At 46.3% G+C, this 13129-nt stretch overlaps 1 protein-coding gene across 1 annotated transcript in view; it reads right to left on the bottom strand.

The window, feature by feature from the left end:
• The window catches only part of MIB2 (MIB E3 ubiquitin protein ligase 2), a 75796-nt gene extending 71792 nt beyond the window's left edge, over positions 1-4004 (bottom strand). The window contains exon 1 of the mRNA XM_081923951.1: positions 3851-4004. The gene's annotated coding sequence lies outside the window, so the exon portion shown is untranslated. The remainder of the gene's footprint in view (positions 1-3850) is intronic.
• Positions 4005-13129: the final 9125 nt, after the last annotated feature.

Genomic DNA, 13129 nt, shown 5'->3' with positions numbered 1-13129 from the left:
TAGGAAACTGGAGGAAAAGACAAACCACTGTTTGTTCTTTTGGGGCCATCTAAGTTCTCCACTGTCAACTCCGGGGACAGGGAAACTTTCTACAGCAGAGGGGCCGTGTTAACATCTGAGAAGGCTTCCAGGGGCCAGATGCTAGTGGTTTGGGGAAGGTGAGAGCAGGTGGAACAATGAATGTAAATGTCCGCTTTGTTCAGAAGGCTGGTTTCCACACATACATACACACACCCCTTCCTGTCCTCCATGTGGGCAAGCCATGAGGCATGCGCAGAGTTCAAGGACCCATTCCGGCCAGACAAAAACACTCAAAGAAGGTGTGGAGAGTTCCAGGGAACACAGAATAAACCTGGAGGGCTGCAGTTGGGTTCCAGACCTGAGGGTTATCAATCCCAGGTCCGCAGGGATGGACAGAAGATCCCCAGGATTTCAGCCCAACCTGGCGATGCCCCGGGAAATCAAACCTGGGACCCTCTGCAGGCAAAGCTGGTGATCCACCCTTCTGTGACCTCTGTGCTAACATGGGAAGAACACAGCCCTGTGGCCTAAAACTGGTGTGTGTGTGTGTGTGTGTGTCCTTAAACAGATTTTTCACAGCACATTAAAAACTATATACGAAACAATTGGCTTGTTTTTGGCCTCTGTCTGTCTCAAGAGACAATGGAGTGCGCCTCTGGGGGTGAAGTCAAACCGCTGTGTTAGTAGCACTGGGGTGGCCTCCCCAAGGCACAAACCTGGGCAGTATGCATTGTATGGAGGTCCTGAGCTGCCCAGACAATAGGACTCCCCTCTTGGCCTTGCTAATGTGGTCCAAAGGAAAGCAGAACAAGACGTTTGGCCCCCGCTTGGCTGCAGGAGTTGCCGAAAGTATGCGTACAAAGTGCCAGTCTTAGTGACTCCACTCTGGATTTGTGTAGGGTTCACTCCTAAGCCTTTTCTTCTCCCAAAAATGTGTTGCAAAATGTGATACAGATTTTCTCTCTCTACAGCAGTAACCAAAAATAAAAGTTCACACAATTGTGTGTGCATGCCCATGCACATAAAGGTAAAGGCACCACAAACCATTAGGTCCAGTAGCGGACGACTCTGGAGTTGCGGTGCTCATCTTGCTTTACTGGCCGAGGGAGCCGGCGTACAGCTTCTGGGTCAAGTGGCCAGCATGACCAAGCCGCTTCTGGCGAACCAGAGCAGCGCACGGAAACGCCGTTTATTTTCCCGCTGGAGTGGTGCCTATTTATCTACTTGAATTTTGATGTGCTTTCGAACTGCTAGGTTGGCAGGAGCAGAAAGTAAGTAATGGGAGCTCACCCCATCCTGGGGACTAGAACTGACGACCTTCTGATCGGCAAGTCCTAGGCTCTGTGGTTTAATGCCCATGCACATACACACACACAAATAACTATTTTGAATAAATTCAGATACTGACTGGGGTGAAAAATCTCCTGAGAAGGATTGTTGAAAGAAGCAAGTCCCAAGATTCAATCCCTGACCTGTTAAAGGGACCGAGAACAAGTGATGAAGCAGATCTTTCCCTGCCAAAGGACCCCAAACAGCCTTTCCAAGTCAGAGAGAGAAATCCCAGGTTGGATGGAAGAAGCCTGGCCTGGCAGAAAAAAGCAGCTCGCATCTTCGCTCTCTCCGAAAAGTCATTTGTCACCTTCATTTCTCCCTTACACACACACCCTGCAAAACATTCCCTGCACTCCTCCATCTAATACTTAAGATTGTAAGGCCCTTGGGGGTTGCATCCAGCCACATTTCACTCAGAGCTGACAGCCTGAAATTAATGGCCCAAATTCTGCTCCGTCCATGAACTTCAATAGGTCTACTCTGAGTAGGACTAAATTGTGGCGAGGACCCCCCCTTCTTATTTTACTCTGCAAAAAGTACCAGGTAATATAGAACCAGGTATTATAATTATTCCCAATTAATTTTTTAAAAAATTATAGCACCTTCTCCATTGAAAAAACCTAAGGTGCTTTAAAAGGAATGTACAAGAACAGCAACATGCAATAAAATTTCATTTTCCAACAACTTTTTAAGTGGACATATTTTATTTTATCCATTCTTTATTCGTACCAGATTTGAAACTGATTTATATATATATATATATATATATATATATATATATATATATATATATAATCGGTAGTATCCAATGCTAGCCCTACTCAGAGTAGACCCACTGGGGTTAAGAGACATGGCTAACTTAGATTCATTAATTTTGATGGGTCTGCTCTGTGTAGGACTACAACCCTGCATCTTTATATTGCTGATTTTCTTCCCCACCCCACCCAACACACACTTTGTTCATTACTTTGGGGTGTTTCATGAAAAGTGATTCATAACTGAAATAACAATTATGAACATTTTGGGAAGGTGGAAAAAAAAAACAAAGCAAGCATCACAAAGCCAACCAACTAGAAATTTTAAATGCATGCATTTTAAAAATAAATTTAGGTACATTTTAATTTGTTTGCTCTTAAGTCCCATTTCATTACTGCTTTACTGGTTTCATGCTTTGATTGTATTTCTTATTGCTTTCAGGTTGTAGAGAAGCTTGGGGGGTTTATATTTAAGCGGCTTATAAATGCTTTTAAATAAACATATAGTTAAAGAGAGGCACACAGAGATGCTGGTAGAGGTCATCCGCGGAATAGCATCAATTTATGATTATCCCATAAAGCTGCAATCCTAAGCCCACTTAGTCTGGGAGTAAAGTCCCACTGAATTCAATGGGACTTAAATCCAAGTAGATATTTGTTAGGAGTGCTCTGTAAGCGTTGCCCAGGCATCCTCAACAGGAGAGAGAAAACCCCAGCTTTTTTCCAAAACCACACGGATGTCCCACACAATCAACAGGTACCAACAGCATCTTAACCTTTTCTGGTATAAATCTCCCATACCAATGAGGCACAAAGCGGGCGGAAACAGCAGCAAATCCACAGGGAAAAAGCGTAAATAACTATGGTACTAAGGTCTGTACAACCCATGTCTCAGTTTGAAGGCAGATTGCCAGCCCCACTCTGGGAAGATTTCTTCTTCTTCTAAATTCTGGATAGGGGGAAAATCATACAGAGATCCTTCTCAGCCCACAGCAAGAGGAGATTCCTGACCCCGGCTATCCATGCTCAAGAAATGTCCTGCTTAAACCTCATCTTACCCCCTTTTGCTGGCCAAACACCCCCTTTGCTGGCCAAACACCCCATTAATAGCCACCAATATTTTCTTATTTTTTAAGCCTTGCAGGTTCTGCTTGGATTGGGGACCCCAGCTGTCATGTTTAGCAAACTCTGCCAATAAAATCCCTCCAAAGCAATAGATAGATAGATAGATAGATAGATAGATAGATAGATAGATAGATAGATAGATATTTAGGTCACCTAATCCCTTTCCTCTAAAAGACCCTTCCTCGCCTAACCAACCCTTGGAAATAGCTTTAAGCCAGTCCTCTACCCACTGAGCACATTTAAACATTTGCAGCCGGGTGGGAAGGTATAGGAAATACAAGAGAGTCCCACAAAACGCCCCTGGTAGCTCCCTACCACCAGAGAGGAGTTGCCAACTTATGCACCGGCCTCCCGCAGCTGTGCCCGTTTTGCAGGGAAGCCGCGCGCAAAAGCCCACATTTTAGGCTCCCTTTGTCCACCTGCCAGGAGGGGCTGCGGCTGGGATCTGCCGTGGATCTGGCACGCCAAGCCCTCGCAGCTGCCGCTCTGCTTGTTGCAAGGGCGGCTTTTAAGAGCACAGGAGCCACGGCAAGTTGTTTATCTGTGGTCATCTGGCAACTCCCTCCCTCCCCTCCGAGCTCCCCTGCAGATCCCTCTCCCCCGGAATCCAAACTTACTGCAAAGTTTCTCTCCCGAGGCAGCGCCTGATCCACTCTCTTCTCGGAGATGCTTTCTCCCCGCAAAGCTGTTAAGCAGTTCCCTCTTGAGTCCGGCAGCCTCTGCCTCTGCTGCTGCTCCTCCCCGCCCCCCCCCTCTTTTGAGCTTCCTGTTCCTTCCTTTGCAGCAAGCTCAAAAAGCAACCAGTACATGCACACGCACCCACACACCCCTTTCCCTGGATCTTTTGAGCGTCCCTATGACCGCCTGAGGGCGCAAAGGCTTCCGGGAATTGTAGTTCTCCTTCTCCAAGCAAAGCAGGCATCTTGAGGTTCCAAAAACTCCATTTCCCAGCAGGCACCGCGCCAAGCTCTGGTTGCTAGCACGAACCAGCCCGGGGGTGTTTAATTTTTTCCCCCTTCTAAACTCCCTTCCCTGTCGGTGGTGTGGTAAGGTTTGGGAATGCCCAAGGACAAGCGCCATCTCGTGGGGTTGTTTTGTTGTGTAAGCGGGGGAAATAAAAAATATCCCATGCTTGATTGCGAGAAGCATTAGAAACCAACCGCAACAAGTCCCGTGGCACCAGAAAACAGCTTATTTCCCCTGAAATAATTCTGGGAACTGTAGTTTACTCCCTCGCCGAGCTACCATTCCCAGCACCCTTCACAAACCACAGTTCCCGGGATTGTTTGGGGGGGAAACTAATGTGCTTCAAGTTGCAAGAAAGGAGATTCCGACTAAACAGAAAGAAAAAATTTCTGACAGTAAAAGCTGCTCGACAGTGGAACACGACTGTCTCTTGTGGACGCTCCATTATTTGAGGTTTTTAAGCAGAGGTTGGATGGCCATCTGTCAAAGATGCTATGATTTAAGTGGGTAGCAGACGGCGCACAGCCAAACAGGTGTATTGTGTGTTAACCGGGGTGCCAACAACCCCTCGGTCTGACCTACCTCATCAGGTTGTTGTGGGATTTAATGAGCAGAGGGAGAAGGACGTGCACCATCTAAGGTGGAATATAAATGCAAGAAACAAATATTTTTTAAATTTAATAATAATAATATCACCATGGGATGATATTATTATTATAGAGGTCCCCTTACCTTTAATATCATCATCTGTGCTGTCTGCATTTCATTTCTCTCAGATACCACCGCTAGCAGTTCCATAACTCTAGTTACAGGTAGGTAGCCGTGTTGGTCTGCCGTAGTCGAAACAAAATAAAAAAAAATCCTTCCAGTAGCACCTTAGAGACCAACTAAGTTTGTTATTGGTATGAGCTTTCGTGTGCATGTATCTGAAGAAGTGTGCATGCACACGAAAGCTCATACCAATAACAAACTTAAAAAAGTAAAGGTACCCCTGACCGTTAGGTCCAGTTGCGGACGACTCTGGGGTTGCGGCACTCATCCCGCTCTATAGGCCGAGGGAACCAGTGTACAGCTTCCGGGTCATGTGGCCAGCATCACTAAGCCGCTTCTGGCAAACCAGAGCAGCGCACGGAAACACAGTTTACCTTCCTGCTGGAGCGGTACCTATTTTTCTACTTGCACTTTGACATGCTTTCGAACTGCTAGGTGGGCAGGATCTGGGACCGAACAACGGGAGCTCACCCCGACGTGGGGATTTGAACCGCCAACCTTCTGATTGGCAAGCCCTAGGCTCTGTGGTTTAGACCACAGCGCCACCCACGTTCCTAATAACAAACTTACTTGGTCTCTAAGGTGCCACTGGAAGGATTTTTTTTATTTAGTTCCATAACTGCAACCCCACTAGCAGCAGGTTAGGAGCAGTAGCCAAGTCAGCAGCAAAACAGATAAAACTTTTGTTATAATCTTCCTGCTTTTCTTTGCTACTGCTCCTCCATGAAGGGAGAGGAGATATGCTGGACCCATTCGCTTCTTATCTGCCACAGTTGGTCTTGACACTAGACCTCTGGGTGGGGTGGGGAGGTTAAAGGGAGGAAATTGTTGGTCTGATGTAAAGGATTTTTGGACTGGAGGAGGTTGAGGTTTTGCTTATTTGTTAATTAATGGGTCTGATTATTGCTTTGTTTATTATTTGAGTATTTTTTAAAAAATGGGTGTTATATGAAATATTACTGTATTAGTGTATTATATTATTCTCCCCACTTTTCCCCTCTAAGGTAATATGCATTGTATATCTTTCTTTTTTTATTTTTGATTTGCTGTAAGTTTCGCTTGGAGACCTTCGGGTGACAAGCGATTAATAAGTCTAATAAATCAAATTAAATGAAAATGAAATGAGAACTTTGTAACTTTGTGTCTGAGCTTAGCTGCCACCACCCCCCACTTCCCTCCCTTTTCCTTTTGTGTTTTGCCTTTTCCAACTGTAAGCCTGAAAGCAGGGAGCCTCTCTGGAAGCTGCTCTGAGTGCCTTTCTTTAGCTGAACGACGGGGTTTTAAAAAGCGCTTTAAGCAAACTTGTTTTCTTTTTAAAGAAACATGGAAATGATGGAGAAAAGAAAAGGGGAATTGAATCTGCGAACAGAGAGGAATAAGAGGCAGGTAATCAGAAGAGAAGTGAAAACGACAGGGGAGAGAAACAGGAGACAAGGGGAAATGGAAAGAGGGGGTTGTAAATAATAATAATAATAATAATAATAATAATAATAATAATAATAATAATAATATATTTATACCCCGCCCATCTGGCTGGTTTCCCCAGCCACTCTGGGCAGCTTCCAACAGAATATTAAAATACAATAACCTATTAAACATTAAAAGCTTCCCTAAACAAGGCTGCCTTCAGATGTCATCTGAAAGTCTGGTAGTTGTTTTTCTCTTTGACATCTGCTGGGAGGGCGATCCACAGGGCAGGTGCCACTACCAAGAAGGCCCTCTGCCTGGTTCCCTGTAACTTGGCTTCTCACAGCGAGGGACCCGCCAGAAGGCCCTTGGCACTGGACCTCAGTGTCCGGGCAGAACGATGCGGGTGGAGACGCTCCCAAGTTCTACTCAAAGTAGATGCATTGAAATCAATTGTCTTGAGTTGGTCATGCCTATCCATTGAATTGGGTCTGCTCTGTGTAGGAGTAACACTGAATACAACTCATCCAGAGATGACTTACAATGAACAAGGAAGTAAGGCAGATGTTGTGGACTACCACTCCGATAAGCCTCAGTTGGCACGGCCAAGAGTCAGGGATAATGGAAGTTGTAGTCCAGAACATACCCACTGCCTTGCAGGATATCTTTGGGAGAAGAAAAGGCTTAGGGGTATACCCTAGACAAATCCAGAGTGGAGTCCCTAAGATGGTTGGATGGCACCTTGTAGGCCTCCTCGTGGCAATTCCTGCAGCCTAGTAAAGTTAAGGTAAAGGGACCCCTGACCATTAGGTCCAGTAGTGACCGTCTCTGGGGTTGCAGCGCTCATCTCGCTTTATTGGCCGAGGGAGCCGGCGTACAGCTTCCGGGTCATGTGGCCAGCATGACTAAGCCACTTCTGGCGAACCAGAGCAGCGGCTGTTCCTGTTGCTCTGTCCCAGCTCCTGCCAACCTAGCAGTTTGAAAGCATACCAGTGCAAGTAGATAAATAGGTACTGCTGCGGCGGGAAGGTAAACAGCGTTTCTGTGCGCTCTGGCTTCCGTCACAGTGTCCCGTTGTGCCAGAAGCGGTTTAGTCCTGCTGGCCACATGACCCAGAAAACTGTCTGTGGACAAAAGCCGGCTCCCTTGGTCTGAAAGCGAGATGAACCCCATAGTCAGATTTGACCGGACTTCACCATCCAGGGGTCCTTTACCTTTACCTTTTTACCTTTGGGCCACATCAGCGAGGCTGAGAGGGGGGTCCTGTCCAGAGCATCTGGACTGTTTGCTGGAGTGAGGGAAGCCCCTCCCCAAATCCACCAATTATGCCATTACTATAAGGGAATGAAAACTGAATGTACACTGAATGCTTTTTTTTTGAGAAAACTTTGTAAGTCTATGGGCCAGCTTAGGGTTTCCAGACCCCTGGGGCTGACCTGAAATTTGCATCCAGGTGGCAAGGAGAGGGTCTGCATCTGCAGGTAGGTGAGAATGCCTCCAGGACTCAGTGGTCAGAAGGTGCGCAGAGAGGAAAAATCACCAGGGCCCACCCACAAAGCGCTTTACAAAAAGCACAAAGCGATTACATTATTTGTAGAAACGATCAAAACATCCAGAAAATTAAAACCAGCAATAAGCTAAAAACACACCTGCATTCTTGATAAATGGGTAGGCTTATCTACGCACAAGGGAAGCGGGTGGCACTGTGGGTTAAAGCACAGAGCCTAGCACTTGCCAATCAGAAGGTTGGTGGTTTGAATCCCCACAACGGGGTGAGCTCCCGCTGCTCGGTCAGTGCTCCTGCCAACCTAGCAGTTCGAAAGCATGTCAAAGTGCAAGTAGATAAATAGGTAGAAGCGGCTTAGCTGTCTCAGACAAACGCCGGCTCTCTCGGCCAATAAAAGCGAGATGAGCGCCGCAACCCCAGAGTCGGCCACGACTGGACCTAATGGTCAGGGTTCCCTTTACCTTTACCTTTACCTTTACTTTATCTACACAAAATATTTTTAAATAGGTGATGAAAAGGCGCCCACATTATTATCAATAGGCAGGGAGTTCCAAAGTTTAGGTGCCGCCACACTTAAATATTAATTTATTCCAGATGTGGGACAGTTATTACATGGCATATATGGGATAAAGCAGTCTCACAGGTAAACTGATGCCAAGTTGTTAACAATGGCTCAGCAAGCAATCCTTCACAGGTGCTTTACAGGTGTCTATGGCCATGCTTACGTTGTTCTCACACACAGGTCACCTCCAGAACGGAAAATTATGTTTGTGTGGGATTAAAGCATTCTGCCACCCTGGAGCGACAACTGTATTTTAAAAAAAGAATTGGGCAGTTTGGAAAGTGACAGGAAATACATTGGAAAACACAGAAGGAACGAACAATTAATGGGAAGACATGTAGAAACCTTGCAAGTGAGTGAGGATAAATGCTGATTGTCGTAAATCCTCACTGAATGCTCAGCAAAGGCCTGTGGAAATTAAAGGTCAGGATGAATGGCCTTTAATTAACAGGTCATCTGGAGGAGCTCAGGGAGGTGTCAAAACCTGCATAGATATCTTATGTAAATTTATTTATTTGATTAATTAAGTGGTTGTGAAAAGGTGAAGAGCTGAAATTAAGACTAAGAAATGGACATATTTTCCCACATGTGTGGCAGCAAATGACCTTCCTCTGAGCCCACACTCGAGCTGCAGAAAACTTTGCAAAATGGTTAATCCAAACCCCCACCCCCAGGCTTCGCCGTTGCTTTTTAAAGTCTTTTAAAGTCATTTTTAAGTCTCTTGGTCGGTTAAGGACCTCAGTGCCCCATTTGGCCACAAGAGGGAGACGCAGCACCACGCCTCAACTTGAGCGTCGCTCGACAGCGTGGAAAGTCTTTTGCCGCATAGAACCCCATGCGTCTTTTGCACATGAACCTCCCATGATGGGAGCCACGCTGTCTGGGATGCGCACGGTGCTCAGAGCTCTGTGCAAAACACCACATCCAAAATGCGACTCCCCTAAAACTTCCCAGATGATATACGCAGTGCTTTAACTTGTGCATTACTTTCCGGGCGTTCAGAGAAAACTGACCTTTGGGTGCAAGAAGACAATATTTAGGGGTGCTGAGTGTGTTTGATGCTTTTGGGGATTGCCACTGTTTTTTACTGGCCCAGCCGCTGTGCGTTTAATAGTATTGTATTTTAATATTCTGTTGAAAGCCGCCCAGAGTGGCTGGGGAAACCCAGACAGATGGGCGGGGTATAAATAATAAATTATTATTATAAATTACTATTATTATTATAGCCCAGCAAACAGAAAATGCACAGGATTAATTTTTATGCAACTAATCCACCCACTCAAATAAAACATTTACCTGCTCTGTGTGTGGGGGAGAGAGAGAGACAGAGAGCTTCAGGCCAGTTAAAAAACATTGGCACCCCTGCCTTGGAACAGTGTTGGCCTCCTGCCTGTGTTTACCCCAGAGGTGGTGAACTCCAGGCTGTGAGCCAAATTCAGCCCCTGGACCTCTCTACCAAGACCCTCGGGACTCTCTCCAAGAATCATAGAGCTGGAAGGGACCCTGAGGATCATCTAGACCAACCCCCTGAAATGCAAGAATCTGCAGCTGCTCCATACAGGAATTGATCCTGCAAACCTTAGTGTTATCAGCACCACGCTGAGCTCAGGGTCTCTGGTTGGGCAAAAGATTCCTGCATTGCAAGGGGTTAGGCTAGACGACTCTTGTGGTGCCTTACATCTCTGCCATTCCATGATTTATGCTCCAAGGTGCATTATTAATCCTAAAAATTAATCCTACATAATCCTTCCATAGGATGACTACTAAATGAAAAACTCTGATTTATTTATTTTTTACATTTGTTCTTAACCAAAAGGCTGAGATGCTATTGGAAACTTCCTATTTTATTTTAGTAAAGACTCAGGATGCACAGGGACGCGGGTGGCGCTGTGGGTTAAGCCACAGAGCCTAGGACTTGCCGATCAGAAGGTCGGCAGTTCGAATCCCCGCGACGGGGTGAGCTCCCATTGCCTGGTCCCTGCTCCTGCCAACCTAGCAGTTCGAAAGCACGTCAAAGTGCAAGTAGATAAATAGGTACCGCTTCAGCGGGAAGGTAAACGGCATTTCCATGCACTGCTCTGGTTCGCCAGAAGCGGCTTAGTCAAGCCACATGACCCAGAAGCTGTACACCAGCTCCCTCAGCCAATAAAGCGAGATGAGCACCACAACCCCAGAGTCGGTCACGACTGGACCTAATGGTCAGGGGTCCCTTTACCATGATGCACAACTGAGGTACCCACTGCAGCTTCTGCATTCTAGTCCTCAGCATATTTCTATTCTGGGAGAAGCCTAAAAACAGAAACACACTAGGAACTAGAGAACAGGCCCCTGCATGTAGCGCTCTTTGGGTATGGTCAGTCTCAGCGGCAACAGCTTCACCGTGACATGCTTGGGATAGCCTGGCCAGCCACCTGTGGGTCTCGGTCCACTGGTTGAAAACCTGTGGTTTATGGAAGGCCTGGATGCATGCTCAATGAACAGGTCGACTGCAGGAGCTCTGGAAGGTGTTGAAGCCTCCAGAGAAAGGGCCTAGGTATCAGCACGAGATCCAGCAAAGACCGAGTTTAAGGCAGTGAGAGATTCTACTTTCTTGGGCTCCATGATCACTGCAGATGGTGACAGTAGTCACGAAATTAAAAGACGCCTGCTTGGGAGAAAAGCAATGACAAACCTAGACAGCATCTTAAAAAGCAGAGACATCACCTTGCCGACAAAGGTCCGTATACTGTAGTTAAAGCTATGGTTTTCCCAGTAGTGATGTATGGAAGTGAGAGCTGGACCATAAAGAAGGCCGATCGCCGAAGAATTGATGCTTTTGAATTATGGTGCTGGAGGAGACTCTTGAGAATCCCATGGACTGCAAGAAGATCAAACCTATCCATTCTGAAGAAAATCAGTCCTGAGTGCTCACTGGAAGGACAGATCCTGATGCTGAGGCTCCAATACTTTGGCCACCTCTTGAGAAGAGAAGACTCCCTGGAAAAGACCCTGATGTTGGGAATGATGGAGGGCACAAGGAGAAGGGGACGACTGAGGACGGGATGGTTGGACGGTGTTCTCAAAGCTACCAGCATGAGTTTGGCCAAACTGCAGGAGGCAGTGGAAGACAGGAGTACCTGGCGTGCTCTGGTCCATGGGGTCATGAAGAGTCAGACATGACTAAACGACTAAGCAACAACAAAACCAGACGCTTATTATCCCTCTCCAAATATTGGGGAGGGAAGAACAATCATTGCTGAGTTTATCCCGCAGAGCGGGAGGGTAGAGGAGCAATCAAACAATAAGGCCCGCAGGAAAAAAAATATTTTATCACCTCTGCATCATTCGCTTGCAGTTTAACTGCCTCATTTATCAAGGCAAAGTGTAAATATTTGCCAAGTACATAGTTGTGTTCATTGCCTCTATATATTTTTTTTAAAAAAAGCTCAGGAGAAAGACAAAATTACAATCGCAGCCAGTTAAACAAGCAAACACACAAAAAAGGGACTGCTGGGTCAGGCTGAGGAACAATGGACTCACACGTATCATTTCCGCAAGTTACTGGCCAGATATTTCTGAGACGCCAACTGTGTGCTTGGGGCACCAGGCCTCAATATTTAGAAACCCTGTCCTGTGTGGGCGCATGCAATAATTCAGGAAATACTGTGCACATTATGCATTTCAGAAAATTTATGTACCACTTGGTTGTGTAATAAAAATTTAAGGTCTTATATATATAAGACGCGGGTGGCGCTGTGGGTTAAACCACAGAGCCTATGACTTGCTGATCAGAAGGTCGGTGGTTCGAATCCCCGTGATGGGGTGAGCTCCTGTTGTTCGGTCCCTGCTCCTGCAAACCTAGCAGTTCGAAAGCACGTCAAAGTGCAAATAGATAAATAGGTACCGCTCCGGGGGGAAGGTAAACTATGTTTCTATGCGCTGCTCTGGTTTGCCAGAAGCGGCTTAATCATGCTGGCCACATGACCTGGAAGCTGTACGCCGGCTCCCCTGGCCAATAAAGCAAGATGAGCGCCGCAACTCCAGAGTCGGACACGACTGGACTTAATGGTCAGGGGTCCCTTTACCTTTACCTTTATATATAATAAATGTTCATAAGTGTACCAACCAAGCACGTACATAGATATGTGGACCACATGTCTGGAGCAGTGCAGGAAGACCGTCCTGAAACCATTTTGACTCCCAAACTGACCAAATGTTTTCTCTGCAATGAGGGAGGGGGTGAGTGAACCTTCCCATTGTCTCTGGAATTAGGTAATCACCATCTCAAAGGAATGGCCAGACTACCAGGAAAGGCAATCAGATAAGGCATTATCAGATAACCTGGCAGACAGGAAAAACAACATTCAAATTTCTGTCGTAGACTGCCTTTTCTGTGATGTTTGTGGGGGGTGGTCTTGGGTTACATCCCTTCTGTGAAGATGTATGTATGATGTATGGAGGGGTGGTCTTGAGCTCCAGGGAAGGCAATTTAAAATGTCTATATGAGGGCGGGCACACCTTGGTTCTGGGTCCTCTTCCTTTTTCCTGCGTGTGAGGGGAGCACCCTGTTGCAACAGTTCAATAAAGATCAGGCTTACTAGCTGCTTTGCTTCTCAATATTCTCTGGTTGGCCTCTGTTATTTTCTCTTACCGATGGAGAACCTACAAAGGACTTTATAAGGGCTCTTGTGTCCCCCATAAGGG

The sequence above is a fragment of the Podarcis melisellensis genome (assembly GCF_964234715.1).
Source record: "Podarcis melisellensis genome assembly, chromosome: 8".
Taxonomy (NCBI): Eukaryota; Metazoa; Chordata; class Lepidosauria; order Squamata; family Lacertidae; genus Podarcis; species Podarcis melisellensis.
The sequence above is the reverse complement of the archived record's forward strand: the minus strand, read 5'-3'. Positions and strand labels throughout refer to the sequence as shown.